Raw genomic sequence first — 16855 nt, 5'->3', positions numbered from 1 at the left:
GTTTTTACAGAGATCGAACAGAGCTTGGTATTTGGTTCATCATTTTTTGTTTGTTGGTTTGTGTTTTTTGAGTCAGGGTTTCTCTGTGTAGCCCTGGCTGTCCTGGAACTCACTCTGACTAGTTTATGACAAGACCTCGCTGATTTAGGTTAATGACTTTGGAAATGGAAATGTCTGTAACATGTCAGTCCTTGTAGATGATTCTTCATTCATTCTATTCATTCTTCAATTAAAATTTTATTGGGTATATCTGTCCATAGGCTGTTGTAGAGAAGGATTTCAAACCCTTTGTTCCTGTGTCTTGCAGAGTTGAGTTGTGGTGTTAGAGGAAAACTTAGGTAGGAGATGCTAAGTGTGTTCCCTGGACAGGAAATGAAGACTTGTGCTTCCCGGTGTTTGAGACAGGGCCTATCACAGGGCTCAGTGTTTGGCTCAGTGGAAGAGCACTTGCCTTGCCTGTTTTAGGGCCCAGTTGTAATCCCAAAACCTGCTCTTTCAAAAGAGAGAGTTTGGGTCTCATGTCATCCAGTTTGAACTCACAGTTCTATCAACCAAAATAGAGTTCTGCCCATTCCACACCCCTTAAGAACCAAATTCCTCTCTCTTCCATAAAAGGGAAGCTCGGAACAGCCAGGTTTGAGAACCCTCACTCCTGTGACCCGCTGTCAGCCTTGAGACTGCGCACTTCCGAATGTGCACCGCCTCTTTACTGAGAATAAAGCTGCCTTTCCTCTCCCGTACATCTGTCTGAGCCTTTATTTCCCAGTCTTTGAATACGAGGCCAAGATCCTAGAAACCCCCAACCCCAGTCCTTAGAGCTGTGTGTAGGCTGACAGAAAATGAAGAATTCGGTTTCTCTTGGTGATTTAAGAAAATATTTTAACTGTCTGTGCTGATGGCTGCACTAATCTGTGAATACACTGTAAACTAAATGACATTTGAAAAATTATATGATACACAAATCAGATTTCCATAAAGCTGTTGAAAACAATCTTTTTGGATCTTGCCGATAGAATGTTGTTTAGACTTGAGTAACTCCTGACTCTGGCCTCTGATCAAGACTGAATGCAGAGTGTCTGTACTTTTCATATGTGGCGTAGGGAGATAATAGTGCAGGAGTCCAGGCTACTCTCAGGCGTCCCTCTTTTTAATAATCTTAAACCATGTTGTATGCGTTCAGACAACAAAGCAAAAGTCACCGTGCTAAGCCACATGAGCTCAGGTTAGGAGCTAACTAGTCTGAATCACCACTTGCCAGACTTGTTTCACAACCTCATTCCAACAAGCCAGACTAGCTATGCTGTTATAAAAGGGAACCATAAGCCCCAGATCCAAAGCACATGTGCTAATGACAGTATCGTGGGTCCTCACCTCCAGCTTAATATGTGTGTGTGTGTGTGTGTGTGTGTGTGTGTGTGTGTGTGTTTTACTTGGAAATAAGATGACATTAGATAGAGTATTATTACATTTTTTTCCTATGGCTTACTGAGAGTGTAGAATTACCTAAAAGAAATTGACTGCTTCAGAAGGATAGGAAAACATCAGCAATGATGAAACTGTTGTTTCTGAAGAGAACAACGAAGATCAGGAAGAGTCATATGGCATGAGCTAATATGACAGCAGCCATCACTTCACCAAAAGTTTAAATTATGCTTTTGTTTGTTTGTGTGGTTGGGATAACAGACGGCAAAGTTGGAATGCAGGATTGCAACTGCTAAATACTAGCTTTAGCAAGGATGTGAAGACCTTCAACAACGCAGTCGGAAACACTGAAATTAGTGAATATCAAAGGACCGTTAAGGGAAACCAGAATCTTATACAAATAAAAAATGAAGTCATCAAACAGAAAAACTAAGAAAGAAACCAAGCCTGGTGACTCGTGTCTATAATTCCAGCGCTTGGGAGGCTGAGGCAGGAGCACTGTTAGTTCAAGACCACCCTGAGCTGAAGAGTGGAGTTCTGTCTTAAAAGAAAAAAACACACACAAAAACATTTTTAAAATAAAAACAAGAATGGAAAGTTGGGGAGAGTAGGACAGAAAGGATCTAGGAGGCTTTATTCAGCATCAGCATCGCCGCGGGTAAGCACACAGACAACCCTCCTGGCGGCTGAGTTTGAGTGATAGGCTAAGTGAAATGTGTAAAGCTAGCTGATCAGCGTTCTTTCCTCTAAGCTTTGTTTTAGTGGGTTAAAATCCTATGACAGACATTTGGTCAAGTTGTTACTGACTTTGAACAGCAATAAAACTGCCATAGATCAGAACAGGTTAGTTGTTCAACTGAACATACTCTATATGACGATACACTCTCACGGGTACTTACAGTCCACTGAAAATCAGAACAAGTTCTCACAGACACATACAAGAAATTTTCAGAATATCTCAGAATACAATCTACCTTAAATGCAGTGTTTCTAAAACTCAGATCAGCCAACACAATACAACATAAATACTACTCAGCTAGTAATTGGGTTAAATCCCAATAAACGTGGTGGAAGGTAGAAATGCTGCGACTGGAAACATACTTTACGGTCTCACTGATGAAATCAGAAATTTGCCTGTAAGAGAAAGGTGCTTGTTGCTGTGAGTCCTCTGGACAGTTCAGTCACCTTTGCTCACATTTAACCTACAGAGACGTGGCGTTGACTTACTAAGCTTTCCTGTTTTTGTGTCTTTCTCTTGGGAAATCAGAGCAGTTTTCTACTATGTTGTGACTAATCGAAGGGCAAAGCATCCAGCTGGAAGAGTGCTAGGCCCTTTCACTCTTAGGGTTGCACTTTGAAGTATAATCAACCCATTTTACTGATTCAGAAACTACGGCTGGGCAGACATCCTACTGTGTGCTGTAGAACACAGAGAGTTCGGGAACAAAGAGCAGTAAGAAGTCAGTAAATTAGCAGCTCCCTGGGTAGATGCTAAAGCTGGGAGTTGTGACCTGGAATTAGTGAATTACAGCTGTAGGAATAAAACGACCAGAGGAGGCTGTGGTGCAGCCTTTTTTTCAGTCATCCTGGACCTGGCTCATCCAATACCAGTTGCCTTCACCATGGAACCCATTTTCGACCTCAAAGAGATCAAGCTGTGTATGTACCTGAGGTGCATCTGAGGCGAGGTTTGCGCCACATCCACCTTGGCCCCCAAGAACTCCCTGGGTCTGTAGCCAAGGCACCTGGTGGCTGGGAAGGTCTGAGGATTACTTTGCAACTAACCACTCAGAAGAGACAGGCCCAGATGAGTGGTGGCCTCGGCCGGATCATCTACCCTCAAGGAGCCACAGAAGACAGAAAGAAGCAGCAGAACATTATGCACAGAGGAAATAATCACTCTTCATGAGATTGTCAATGTTCCTACCAGTTATGGCGCCGGCCTTTAGCCAGAGAACTTTCTGGAATTATTAAGGAGATTCTGGGTATGGCACAATCTGTAGGCCACATTGTGGACGGCTTCCGTCCTCATGACATCATAGATGACGTCAGCAGTGGTGCAGTGCTATGCCCAGTTCATTTAGAAGCAAAAAAAGAAAACACTGAAATAAAAAACCAAATCAAGTAAAAAGACTCTTGCATCTGTACTTGATGCAATATGGTGTTTGGAATATTGAAAGGGAAACATATCTCAGGCATGTAAATAGCCTGAGTAGCGAAGAGAACAGGCTAGTATGACATGGTATTTGTTACGGAAATTTCTGCCAGCCTCTTTAGGTTGCAAGAAAAATAACTCAGAGAAACACAAAAAGCTCAGTGTGTAGCCAAGAGCTCAAAGAGTAAAGGCAATCCAAAAGGACAGTTGTAAGGCACAGAACCTGGATTAGCCACACTGCCTGTCCGGGCTGCCCAGCTCCTCCGGGTGTGCCCTTCCATTTTCCCAGCCCGTGTGTGCTGGTTAGTGTTGCCACCTTGACACAAACTGGAGACTTCCGGGAAGAGAAGCCTCAGTGAAGGAAGTGCCTCCACCAGTGTGTTCTCTTTCCTGATTACTGACTGTGGGGTGTCCCGGCCCCCGTGGGCAGTGCCATGCCTGGGCAGGAGGCCTGGGCTGTATATAAGGACCTAGGGTGGGCAAGCCAGTAAGCAGGGTTCCTTCATGGTTTCTGCTTGCAGCTTCCTGCCTCGGCTTCCCTTGATGACGGTCTGTAACCCGTAAGCCAAACAACCCTTTCTTCTCCAAGATGCAAAAAAACCAACAAAATGAGAATACAATGTAGCGTACCAAGCCAGACAGAACCCTTTCCTCTCCAAGGTGCAAAAATACCAACCAAACGAGAATACAATGTAGCGTACCACCTCGTTTAACTTGTATCTCAGTTCACAGCCTTGATTCTCATATCGGAAAGAACTTGATTAGATTATATTTAGAGACAAATAACATGCGTAGTTTTCCTGCCAGCCATTTTTTGAGTCATGGCAACTTAAGTTTCTTTTTTTTTTCCCTCGGTGTAGGGGAGTAATGACTTGTGGGAATCAAAGCAGGGTCTTTAGACAGTAAACTACTGAGTTCCATGTCAGATGCTGTGTTTTCAGCAGAATAATGTATGCTTTTTCCTACATCACGAATGGAAGTGGCTGGAGGGCACACACTGGTTTCATGAAAACTTTTATCACTTAAAATTTACTTCAAAGTAAAAGACTTTTCCTCCTCCCTGTAAAAAAACAAAACAAAACAAAACACAAATTATTGGGAACCTATGAAGATCGGTATTTTCCAGTGGTCTTTAGAATATTTTGGTACTTAAAAAAATGATCTCATTATGTAGATTTCATGAACTCTTAGAGGGTTATGACCCACAACTTTTAACCTGCTATTAGACCTGTGACTATTCTAAGCCTTAAATTCTAGGGTTGATAGCCATTGTTCAGGTTAGTAGCCAGTGTTTTCTACACGTTTGCTTTGACCACTGAGAAAGATTTTTATACGTGGAGATAACATTATATGGACTGAGCAGATTATATTTATGCCTTAGGAATCCGCACATGTGTAAGAACAGTTAAAGAAAAAGAAGCCACAGATTGAAAGAGAAAAGGGGTGGTAGTCCATGGGAGGTGTAGGGGAGGAAATGATGTAATTACACATCAAAAAATAAAAATTATTCTCAAAAAACAATTCTTTTTAACAGCTGTTCCTGGAATTCTGGTGTGAGGGATGTTAGTGAAAGGCGTCAGCATCCTGAGCACCAGTGAGTGGACGAGCCTGAGTCTGCAGTGCTCAGTGTCCATGTAGCCTCCCCTTCTACCTGCCACTCGTTCTCCTTAAGCACAGGGAGATGAGCATGTGTTTTGATGGATTCTGCCACAGTGTTGCAAAAGGCATGGCATTTTTGTGCTTTTTACTATCATGTCTTGATTGGTGAAAACGTGGGAAATGATGAAATAGGTAGGTAGGATCATCCGACATTACCTTTTGGGTGGTTGGCTTAAATGAAACCTTTACAAGTCATCTAAGTTTTATTTAATGAAATTCCTACTTCTTGACAATGGTCAAAGTCAGTCATCCCAGAAAACATGCGGCGTGTTGATTGTTGCAGGTATGCCACTGAGCTGACTGCCGATTCAAATAATTTCCGGCACAACCCTTTGTCAAGAAAACTTGACTAAGGTAGTGTCTACCCGAAAGCTACCAATTTTTTAAATATGTAACAGGTTTCCTCACTGAGCAAGAGGTCAGCCATTTAAGTCCCGGTGCTGTCCACTAGTCGTTCCTGCAAGGATGCTGCTATAGTTATTACGCCCTGGGAATGTTAGTGAGGTAGCTCAACCTTCAGTTAAATTTATGCCTGTGACGATTTATATATTCCTTTTTGTCCTGTTGTGTATGTGTTTTGTTGTTTGAGGCATGGTCTCACTCTGTAGCCCAGGCAGGCCAAAAATTGATGGCAGGTTTTGAACTTGAGCCTCCGAGTGTCGCTCGTGTGTGTGATAAACCCCATCCAGCCATGCGTATCGCCGCTTTCTGGTTGTGTTGTTTTGATTCCCGACGAGGAGGAGTGTGCTGTTGCCTAGACTGGCCTTGAAGAGTCTACTGGAAGGAACCCTGACCCTCCAGCCTGTACCTCGAAAGCAAGTGCTGGGGCCACAGGTGCCGGCCACCATACCCGTTTCATGTGGGGAGGGGTCAAACCCAGGGCTGCCTGTATGCTGGACTGAAGTACTCTACCTGCCGAGCCACACCCCAGCATTCTGTGCGGCCTTTGGTACGCTGATTGTGTTATAAAGACTCTTGCTTTCTTGTCAAAATCTACCCTTAAATATTGCAATGAATTGTCATGAGGGGGCCTGTTTTTTTACATGTAGTTGAAGGTGTAACCACAGAGAAGATTATCTCAAGTAATTTCTGGATATTGTAGTTTGACTCTGTCGTAATAGAATATATGTTAGGGTAGCTATTGTCATTCTGAATTGTTGGTGGCATGTTGTGACATAAGTCAAACAAGTGGTTGTGAATTAAATTCTAAAAGTATCTTGGACTGATATTTTGGTCAGTGAGTTAAGATTTCTCACAGATTAAAAATGAGGACTGTGTATATGAAAATTGATAAAGTAGAAGTTTGTAGTTTTGAATTTGAATTAAAAGTCTTGGTATGGTGTTACCAAAATGACAGTTACTTCTATTGAATGATTTTCCTTGTAAAGTGTGTAGTCATTCTAAAATGGATTTGAGAGAGAATACCAGTTCTCTTGTCAGGATTTTATACCCTGATATTAATGGCAGCAATGTTTCACCATATATCTGAGCTTATTATTATTTTTTGGCCATGTTAAATGCCTTGACAAAAGTCAGTTCAGAGGAAGGAGAAAGGTCCATGATGTTGGGGCCGAGGCACAGTGGAAGGAGCTGAGGCAGTGTCCCTGTGGTCAGGAAAGAGTGAATAATGGATGCTCACAATCAGCTGACTTTCTCTTTTTCTACTCAAGTATAGTATTAATTTTAGGCACATACACAAAAGCACGCATACCTAAGAAGGAATTACTGTGTGCAAAATATTCCCAAGAATACAAGATATGACTGGCTAGTTTTTATGCCACCCCAACCTAAGCTAGAGACATCTGCAAAGAGGGGCCTCAGAGAACTGCCTCCATCAGTGTGGCCTTCAGTTGAGAAAAATGCTCCCGCCAGACTGACTTGTGTGCAAAACTGTGGGGGTTTTGTTTTTTGTGTTTTTTGATTGATGATTGATGTGGGTGGGCCCATTTCACATGGGGCCGTGCTAGCCCTGGGTGGGTGGTTTTGGATGGTATAAGAAAGCAAACTGAGTAAGTCATGAGGGGCAGCCATATGACAGAGGCCTCCATGGCCTCTGCTGCAGTTCCTGAGGTCCCTCAGTGACAGACTGTTATCTAGAACTGTGAAATGAAATTAACCCTTTACTCCCCAAGTTGGTTTTAGTCATAGCAATAGAAACACTAAGGCTCATTACAATTGAGCTCTTCATGTAAGCTTCCAGATTGTTCGACATATTTATTAACTTTCATAGCTGCAATCAGAATAACATATGTTAAGTGCAGTTACTGTTGGGGAACTTCGACTTCTCCCTGTTTTCGGTTGTCACTGTAGCAAGAATGTTGGTTAGTGAGATAAACAAGTTTTGAAGGACAGGGAGAATTTGATATGTGGCTGTAAGGCAGGGGCAGAGAAAATTAGAGAGCAGTGCAGCAGGAATTCGGATAAGGTTTTGGGAGCCGAGTGAATGAACCAGGTAGATAATTTTTGGCTACTGTTTCAGTATGATTGGAGAAGATCAAGTTTTGGGGAGCTGAGGGGATAGCTTAGCGAGGTTAGCATGCACGAGGTGTCCCTGCGCGGGATGTCCAACAGTGTGGAAAAGGAAAGGAAAGAAAAGGACAGCAGTTTGCCAAGGGCAGGGCATGAGCCCCGGCCTGAGACGTTTTGTGGAGAGGAATATAGATGATACTAACAGGGCTGTCTCCGGCAACAAGTGCTAGAGAACTTGATTTCATGTTGGTCAGGTTTGGTATGGTAAGATGAGTCGCATCCACGTTAATAAACTTGAGTATGTGGACAGCTCCCACCGCGTTTTTCAGACTAGTGTACTATAACCTTTTATGTGAAACAATCTGATTAAGGTTTAAATTAGAAAGTGACAAGGGAGAGATTTGATTACAGGTTTCATTTTTATAGTTTTATCTGTTTTATTCCACTTTTCCCAGTTACAGATCTAGGCTATAAGTGAGCTTAATATTCACAAAAAGAATTAAAGCACACATTTTTCTATATATTAAACCTTAGCATTTGTGAAATTTAGGGGAAAATTAAGATCCATTCTCTGATATGCACTAAAAAACAAGGAGAAAATGATAGTTTAATTGGAGCACTTTATTTACTTTCTAGAAAAGAGAAAACAGGAATTTCTCTGGTTCTTCCCTCATAGTAGTAACTTTTCCTTAATGGTAAAGCTTGAATCCATTTGGTAAAAGATACTTTTAATTGAAAATCCTGTATTTCTGTCTAGAGTTCAACTTTTCTTTGAATTTATTCAGTCTACAGCTTTCTCAGCTTTTTGTATCATAGTTTGTGTGTGTGTTTAATCAAAATGTTAAACTCTGCAACCAGTATGTCTTACAGTTCCGTTCCCTCCTTCCGAGAGTCTCTCACATATCCTTAACTCTTTGTTTATAAATGTTTATTCTCTCAGTTTTTTTAAGATTGGATAATCTATTGATGTCCCTTCAAGTTCATTTATGCCATTGAATTAACCCAGTGAGTCTGTGTGTATGGGTATATGCACAGTTTTTGAAGGACAGGGAGAATACTTACATGTCTGTAAGTATGTGTTTCTGTCTTACCTTTGCCATTTTTAATTTGTTTACAAGAATTTATGTTATGTCCCAAGAATCAAGAATTAAGAGTATGTGGGAGGGATGGGAGCTGGTGCTGCATACCCTACAGAAAATTTTCTAAGATTTTCATGATTTGTTAGCAGCCTCTTGTTTTGTTTTTTTTTTTTTAAAGATGGGTTTCTCTGTGTAGTCTTGGCTGTCCTGGACTCGTGTTGTAGACCGTGCTGAACTTGAGCTCACAGATACTCACCTGCTCCTGTTTCCCTGAGTGCTGGGCTTACAGGTGTATGCCACCGCACCCAGCTGTCACCTTTTTTTTTTTTTTTAATGGTTGGGTTTTCTTTTATGGACCATTGTATCTTAGAAGAAAAGGCTATATCAGAGACTTTCTATGCTTTTAGCCTTTTGTATTTATTTATGTAGGTGCTTGGAGATGGACCTAGAGTTTTGCCCAAGCTGAGATCTGTGGTGTGAACCACTCTCCCACCCCACTTATCTTTTTATCCGACTGACTTTCTGCCATCTATTAATTGCTTCCAGTGTCTGCTCCACTGCTTCCATTTTTATATGCTTAAAACAAGCAAACAAGCAAACAAAACCACGTTGCAGAATGAATGTAGCATCCTAATTGTGCGTAGCACAGATGAAACCAAATGGTGTCCTATTAAGGAGGGTGCTGGTATAAGATGTAGGCATTGCTCACGGCTGCTCAGACACCCAGCTACACAGCCGCCCCTCCCGCTTGTTAACGTAGTTTTGCTATGTAGCTTGGATTGGCCTTAAATTCAGATACTACGGCCTGTAAGTGTGTGCCACACCATTCCTAGACATCTTTCGTCTCTGACACTTAAGACTTCTGGGTAGGTCAAGTTACTTAAGCTTTCTATTTCTGTTGTGAAAATTAACAATTATGAAGATACTAACTGCACTCAGATTTTATTTTATTTGCCGTAATTAAAATAATGAAGTGAAATTACTTAGCATAGTGCCTGGTACAAAAACATTCAACATAGAATGTTGTGACTGTGTTGGTAGGAAGGTTTAAACAGTGTTGACGCTGGCAGTGCTAACAGTGTCAAAAGCTTTCCTCTGTGATGTTATATTTAAGTTAACCTACCGTCACTTCATATTTCATTGCAAATACAAGTACACGAGTTTTTCTTGTATTTGTATGAGTTTTCTTATAGTTGTTATTTGTAGCACTGTTTATACCAACTTACTTTGTTTTTGAATTGTTGTGTTTTAAACTTTTATAATTATTTATTTTATTTACTTCAACAAACTTTCACCTAAAGTAATGGTGAGTTCATTTTAATTATTTTCAGATTTTTAAATATATATGTGTGTGTGTGTGTGTGTGTGGAAAATTTAAAGGGTAAACAATAGACCCACACATTTTTTCATTTTAGCCTGCAAACTAGTTTCTTAGGAACTAGAAATGAGGGGCTGAGGCAGAGTGCTAGTCTGCTCTGCTGGGGACCATCCCTGGTTATATGCCCCAAACTGCAAAATAAAATAAAACAAAAATTTCACTTAGTTGTTTTTTAAAGCTTATTTATTGTAAGATTGTACAAGAAAACATTCATGTGTTTACCATGGCAAGTAGCTCCATTTCATGAAATACTGGAGCTTGTTTGGCTGCCAAGAACACTGAGCTAATAATGCTGCCTGCCTGCCTGCCTCCCTGCCTCCCTGCTTCCCTGCCTGCCTTTCTGCCTGTCTGCCTTTCTGCCTTTCTGCCTGCCTGCCTCCCTGCTTCCCTGCTTCCCTGTCTGCCTGCCTCCCTGCTTCCCTGTCTGCCTGCCTCCCTGCTTCCCTGCCTGCCTCCCTGCTTCCCTGCCTGCCTGCTTCCCTGCCTGCCTGTAATGCTGTGGATGCAAATGGAGGGGTTCTGTGGGCCATATCAGTGGCTTTTATATTTTTGTCTTATATGTAACTGCGTTGTTATTATAGGATGTAAGGTGCAAAGTATCACTGTTCAGTTTATGTATGTGTTTTTAACAATGGTTGCTCTATGGAAAATGGGTTTTAGTAAGGAAGAAGCAGGTCTACTTGTAAACAGTGCTGTCATCAGCGTCAGATAATGTTCTCTGCTCCATAGCTCTCAAGTCTGTCACAGCTGCCTTGTGGATATGCGAAATCAGTCACCACTAGTAAAAGAAACCAGTACCAGTTTATTGAGAAAAATAGCCTCTGCCCTTAGTCTTTGCTAGATCTCTGCTCTTAGTGACATAGATCAGTGTGGTAAATATGGTGATGTAAAAAAAATGGATAAATTTAAAACCCATATAGAAATAAAAGTGAGATGAATTAGATCCGAGAGGGCATGGCTTACATGTGGGATTTGTTTCATGACTGAAGGTACCATTGCTTATAAACTTCCATCTGATTTGTATTTGCAGACCCTCCTATTCATATTTGTGCCACGTTGTACCAACAGTTCTTTAGGCCTTCTGGTTGAATTCTAGACTCTTTCTGGCCAAGCTGCAGGTTTATTTGAGCAGATTGTGCGTAGTTTTCATTCTGCTGCTTACTGTGATTCACTCATACACGGTGACACACTGCGGAAATAAATGTAGATGCAATGTTTCAAAGGTTAATTTCCAACAATAACCAGCATTCTCTTTTCATTGATTTAGCTGTCATCAATACAAGAACTTGAAATTGTATAAAAACATGTACAGTGAAAGCTAATTCTCTCAACCTGGACTGCAAGTCTCTGGTCCTTTATCCTACAATTAGAAGTTTCTCATCTTTTTTTTCTAGAAACATTCTGCCAACATACACTCATTATGCCATCCTTGCATCTTTGTGTCCTGAGTACAAATGAGTTCTCACTGACTAACTCCTGTCCTTTTCACTTGACATATGAGCTAGCACAGGTCCTTCTCATTCTTTAAAAAACTTGTACTTAGTTAAGACTTGACTAGTTCCTCATTGATGGACACATATTGTTTACTCTTCTGCAATTGTAATGTGCTAATGAATATCCTTTAAATGTTTTACATTCCTGTAAGTACACTTTTTGTTGAAGTCATTTCCAAACTACCCTTTAAGCCTAGGTTAGTGGGGAGAGTGGCCGCAGACCCCTTTACTTCTCCAGGCTGTTTAGGGCTGAGGGGTTCTTTTGGGGGCATACCACTCTCCATCACAGCAGCCGCAGCAAGCAGTCCCCTCCATCTGTCTCCTCCAAGCTGCTGAGCCATGACTCGTCTCTCCTGCTGCTCTACAAACCGTCTCTGACCTCTCCAAACTGCCACACCTTTTCTTTCTGGGGTCCCATATTTATATCCCTCTCTGTGTGTCCACGCCCCTCTCTGTGCAGGCTGTTACCAACTGGCAAAGACCACGCCCAGAGGAGGCAACTATCAGCTGTGGACAAACTAAAGCCCAAACTAATATCCCACACTTGGGATTAAAACAAAACATATTTACATAATATAGCTGAGTTTTTAAAGAAACCAAAACTTCCACTACAACTTCTAGTTATATGCTCCTTTGAAGACTTTTGAGCAGGGAAGTTATAATATTAGGAAAATAAGCCTGATCTTAGGGTGATCAGGACAAAGCCAACATTATAAACATGCTCTTCATATGTTTAACGGTTTGCTTTTTGGGAAGTTTTTATTTCTTTCCTTTGTCATATATGTCTTGCCTCTTTCTCCTGAGAAGAGTGGAGAATTTATTTTAGTTCATTTCTTCAGCTGCTTACACAGTTTATAGAGGGTGAAGCCACTTCTGCTTGATACGTTGCTTTATTTGTTCTGTACATTGGTTGCCGCTATTTTCCAAAACAGCCATCAGTATTTCTGTTAAATTTTAGTTGTCTTTCTTAGTTGAACAAAGCTCTTGTTTGTTCTTTGGAGTGCCTTGTGTTCGGATTAGTTAATCAGACATTGTCTGTCTTTATCTTTCAAATCTTCATATTCTCGTTAGAAATCTCTAAGCTTAGTCAATTTTTAAGCCTTAGGTTATTCCTGGGGTTAGTTGGTCTACAGACATGTTCAGATCCCTGTTACTATCCTCATATGTCTATTTGTCTAGGGTAACCTCTTCCCTACAGATACTTTGTTCCAAAGAATACCTAATCTTTTGGATAAACAGGATATTCTCTGAATAGATTATTTACTGAGTAATAAAAAACCAGTACTTTGCTTTTGGATTATTTTCTCATTTTCAGGTATCTTGAAGTCTCAATAGTAAAATTTAAAAAGGTTTATCAGAAACCTGTAATTTAGCATGGTACGCCTTTGGAAATAGACAAAAAGGCAACGCAGGCTACGGAGAAAGCTCAGTTGGCAGAGTGCTTGCCGTGCCCGTGAGCTGCGATGCCCAGCATCTGTGGAAGGCATGTGCCACCTCTCCCTGGCTGTTTAAGCAACCTCTCCCTGGCTGTTCAAGGCTTCTTAAGAAGGTTATTTGCCCATGTGTACCTTCACAGAAGAGTGTTGTCTAGTGTCTGTGAGATCTTGAGGCTTCATATTTCTCACAATCTTTTAACAGAAACATTTTTATTTGCTGTTTGGCTGTTGTTTCTGTCTGCTACCTGATATCCTGGGGTTAGTTCTCCATCTGTTGAATGGACTAAGAGATTTAAATTTTTTATCATTGCTGTTGTGTGGACATATAGAGGGCAGAGGACAGTGTTCCGCAGCTGGTTGTCTTCCACCTTATGTGGGTTTCAGGGATCATGTAGCAACTGCCTTTCCCTGCTGAGTCACTATGCTGGCTGTAGAAAACTTGAATAAAAGCATTTTCACAAATAATGAATTTGTAACACTCTGTGCTTAGTGGATCTACCGAGGTGAAAGAAGCAGGTAGTGACTGTGTCCTGCTATTCTTCCCGACCGGCATTATATAGAAAAAGGAGGGACCGTGCCATGGGGCGGTGCACACTTTTAACCCAGCACTAGGGAGGTAGAGGCAGGTGAATCTGAATTTGATGCCAGCCCCATCTACAAAGAGACTTCCAGAGTAGCTGCTGCGAACCCTCCCTCAAAAACCAGTCAAACAAAGACCCTGAAAATGTGTGAGGGTTCACTGAATCTGCTTCTGTACTTTGCATTCCCACTGAGGACTCTTGGGGATTAGCAGTTTTCCCTGTTTAATGATTGTTTTCTCAGAGAGCTACCAAAGCCTATCCCTTTACAGATGGATGTTTAACTGGTCCTGCCCAAAGCAGCCTGCGACTCCCAGCAGGAAGCAGTTGTCTTCCAAAGCTAAGTTTTGGGCACTTGCTGCAACAACTCGCTTTTTAGCTCCTCAGCAACCTGGGGCCTCCCGTGAGGTCTGGAAGCACCCTGCTTCTGAGCAATACCCCAGACCAAACAGGCCAAACAGTGACGTTTTTAATAGTAACATATTTGTGCTTGTGAAACAAGGAAGCTAGCTGACAGTGTTTATACTTTTCAATCAACGCATGTTTCTTCCCTATTGCACCTGTCCAGGCTTATGCCTGCCAGATGTCAGTCTTCATAAACCCTGTGGTGACACAAAAGAGTATTTGGGTACACGAATTCCAACAATGGTAGCTGATGATTGATTTCTTTTTTTTTTCTTTTTGTATGTAAAATCATGTAGGGAAAAGGCTTTTTGTGGCCTTTCGTCTTTTTTTCACAATTCTGATGTTAACATGCTTTCAGGATTGTTACAAATAAAGATCATTTTAGTAAAATGAAGTAAGTTTATCATTTCTAGTATGAGTATTGTGTCAAATTCCAATTGCCTGCCATTTTTTTCAGTTTTACACAATTTGGAAAAATTGTAAAATATTAGATTCTAAGAGGTATTCTGACCAAATATGAGAATATAATTTTTCCATTTATTGGATTGGGTTAGGTTTGTGAAAATCAGCTTGAATCATTGTACTGTTATAGTTGTTTAGAGGTATTCCCTCAGAGAAGAGGCACCCAACATTGGTGCTGGGAACAGGCTCAGGTCCAGAAGAGTGGGAAGTTGACGTTACTACTGAGCCATCTCCCGAGCCTCAAATTCTATGTTATGCTTTCAGTTGTAGTAATTTTTAACCCTAACTTGTTCTTTACCTGCCTTGTTCCCTGCCTGCCTCATGACTCCTTCCTTCCTTCCCTCCCTCTCCCCTCCCTTCCCCTTCTTCCCTCCCTTCATACTTCCATCCTTTCCTTCTTCCTCCCCTCCCCCATCTATCTATTCACCTGTGTATGTGGGCTGTGCTGTATTTGAACTTCTGAGTCTTAACCTTCTGAGCACAGCCTTCTGGGCAAGTGAGGCTGTAAACAAATCACTGGACCCAGGAACTGGTTAACTTTCTAAATAAAGAAGTCATTAGTCACACCTTAGAAACTAATCTGTTTGTGTGTTTCATTTGTTTGTTTGTTTCTTGAGTCAGGGTTTTTCTGTGTAGCCCTAGTTGGCCTGTAACTTTTCTCTGTCTGTAGTCCAGGATGGCCTCAAACTCACAGAGAGTGCCTCTGTCTCTTGAGTGCTGGGATTAAAGGCATGTGCCACCACCACCCGGCTAGAAAGTATATAATCTTATGGAGAACATAAAATTAAAAGCTGTGCCTATATATATATTTTACTATTCTCTTCTAGAAGAAAATGCCATGGAGGGAAATCATGTTCTCAGTGAATTCATTTTAATCTTGTGATCATATAGGTTAGTTTTTAATACACAAAAAGTCGATTGGTTGGTGATGGTTTGGGTCCCAAGGAAAAGGACGTTCTTAAGTACAGAGTTAGAATGGAAGGCTGTTCAGGAGCAGAGTTTGAATTGATGCCCTACCGCTTGCAGAGTCTGAAAGCAGGCAGTTCTTTACACACTGAAATGTTTTTGTCTTAAAACGTTTTTCTTTAACTAATTGAATGAGTTAATTTTATTGATTTTTAAATACTGTCTTTGGATAGTGAATACTCATGACAACAGGCTATTTTATTATCTGTATTAGTATTGTAACTTACTTGAAAAGTTTTACAATGAAAGTCTATCTACAAAGATAGTTATGACCTGTTTATTTGGAAGGAAAAATGAAGTTAGTATAGAAAAGTACAACAGGCGCCTCTGCAGTTAGAGCAGCCATGGAAATGCATGCTGGCTACCCCATGCGGAGTGGGTTAGACAGGATCTGTATGGCAGAACAGCATAACAGCCTGACGAGGACATATGGAGCCTGTGAATACTAATATGCATTTTAACACAAATACCCTAAATATCTCTTTGGTTTCTTTTACTACCACCTATAGCCATTGGTAATTATATAAACAAGTATTTGCTTAGGAAGACAAGTTAGGCTGGGCCTGACGGTTTACACCGTAGTCCCATCCCTTAGAAGGCTGAGAGGTAGGAAGATGGCCATGAATTCAGGGCTAGCTGGTCTCCACTGTGAAACCTTATCTAAAAGACAAAACAACCCCTCCCCTCAGAACCTAGGTGCTAATATATGTATCATCTCTGAGCTCCGCAGCTCAGTGTACCTGACTCAAACTAGCCCTTAAACATTAGTTTATTTGCCCATCAGTAGCAACCCTGTATTTCCCTAGACAAATACTGATGAAGGCAAAGGTTCTATAATAACGTACTTTCCATAGTCCTATCATCTAAGGAAGTGACTGACAGCAACAATGGGGCATGAAGAGTGGCTGTTGACTTGCATAGGAAGCTCTTTTGACGTGGTCTCACTCGGAATGCTTAGAGTATTACAAGATTTCCCTTACCTTGTGTGAGTCTTTTATCAGGAAAAAATTGTATGTACCTTACGGGTTCACCATTACACATCAGCATAAACCTTGCATTATTATAAGTGTCTAAATTTTAAGATGTATTCGAATAATTTTTTTAAAAGAAAATACGTTTCTGTGTGAATTCCCAATAGAATATATTGCACATACCTTTTTGTAACATTTATTGAAATGGTGAGCGCTTAAATGTGATGCACATAAATTCACTAATAGATGAGTACCCTCTCTTTTCTTTCTGTAGCTTTTACTTCTTAAATCCTAAGCATTGTGATTTCCCTGCTTAATTGTGATATCAGTATATGCATTAACGTGACCATGGTCTCTTAGGTCTTCACGTTTGAGTATCACC

The 16855-nt window shown here is 41.1% G+C and overlaps 1 protein-coding gene and 1 pseudogene across 26 annotated transcripts in view; both read left to right on the top strand.

Moving 5' to 3' along the window:
* Baz2b (bromodomain adjacent to zinc finger domain 2B) overlaps window positions 1–16855 on the top strand; it is a 288501-nt gene that overhangs the window by 170021 nt on the left and 101625 nt on the right. The window lies entirely within an intron of this gene.
* On the top strand, window positions 1493–5031 carry LOC132655907 (large ribosomal subunit protein uL11-like; annotated as a pseudogene).

The sequence above is a fragment of the Meriones unguiculatus genome, chromosome 8 (genome assembly GCF_030254825.1).
Source record: "Meriones unguiculatus strain TT.TT164.6M chromosome 8, Bangor_MerUng_6.1, whole genome shotgun sequence".
NCBI lineage: Eukaryota > Metazoa > Chordata > Mammalia > Rodentia > Muridae > Meriones > Meriones unguiculatus.
The sequence above is the reverse complement of the archived record's forward strand: the minus strand, read 5'-3'. Positions and strand labels throughout refer to the sequence as shown.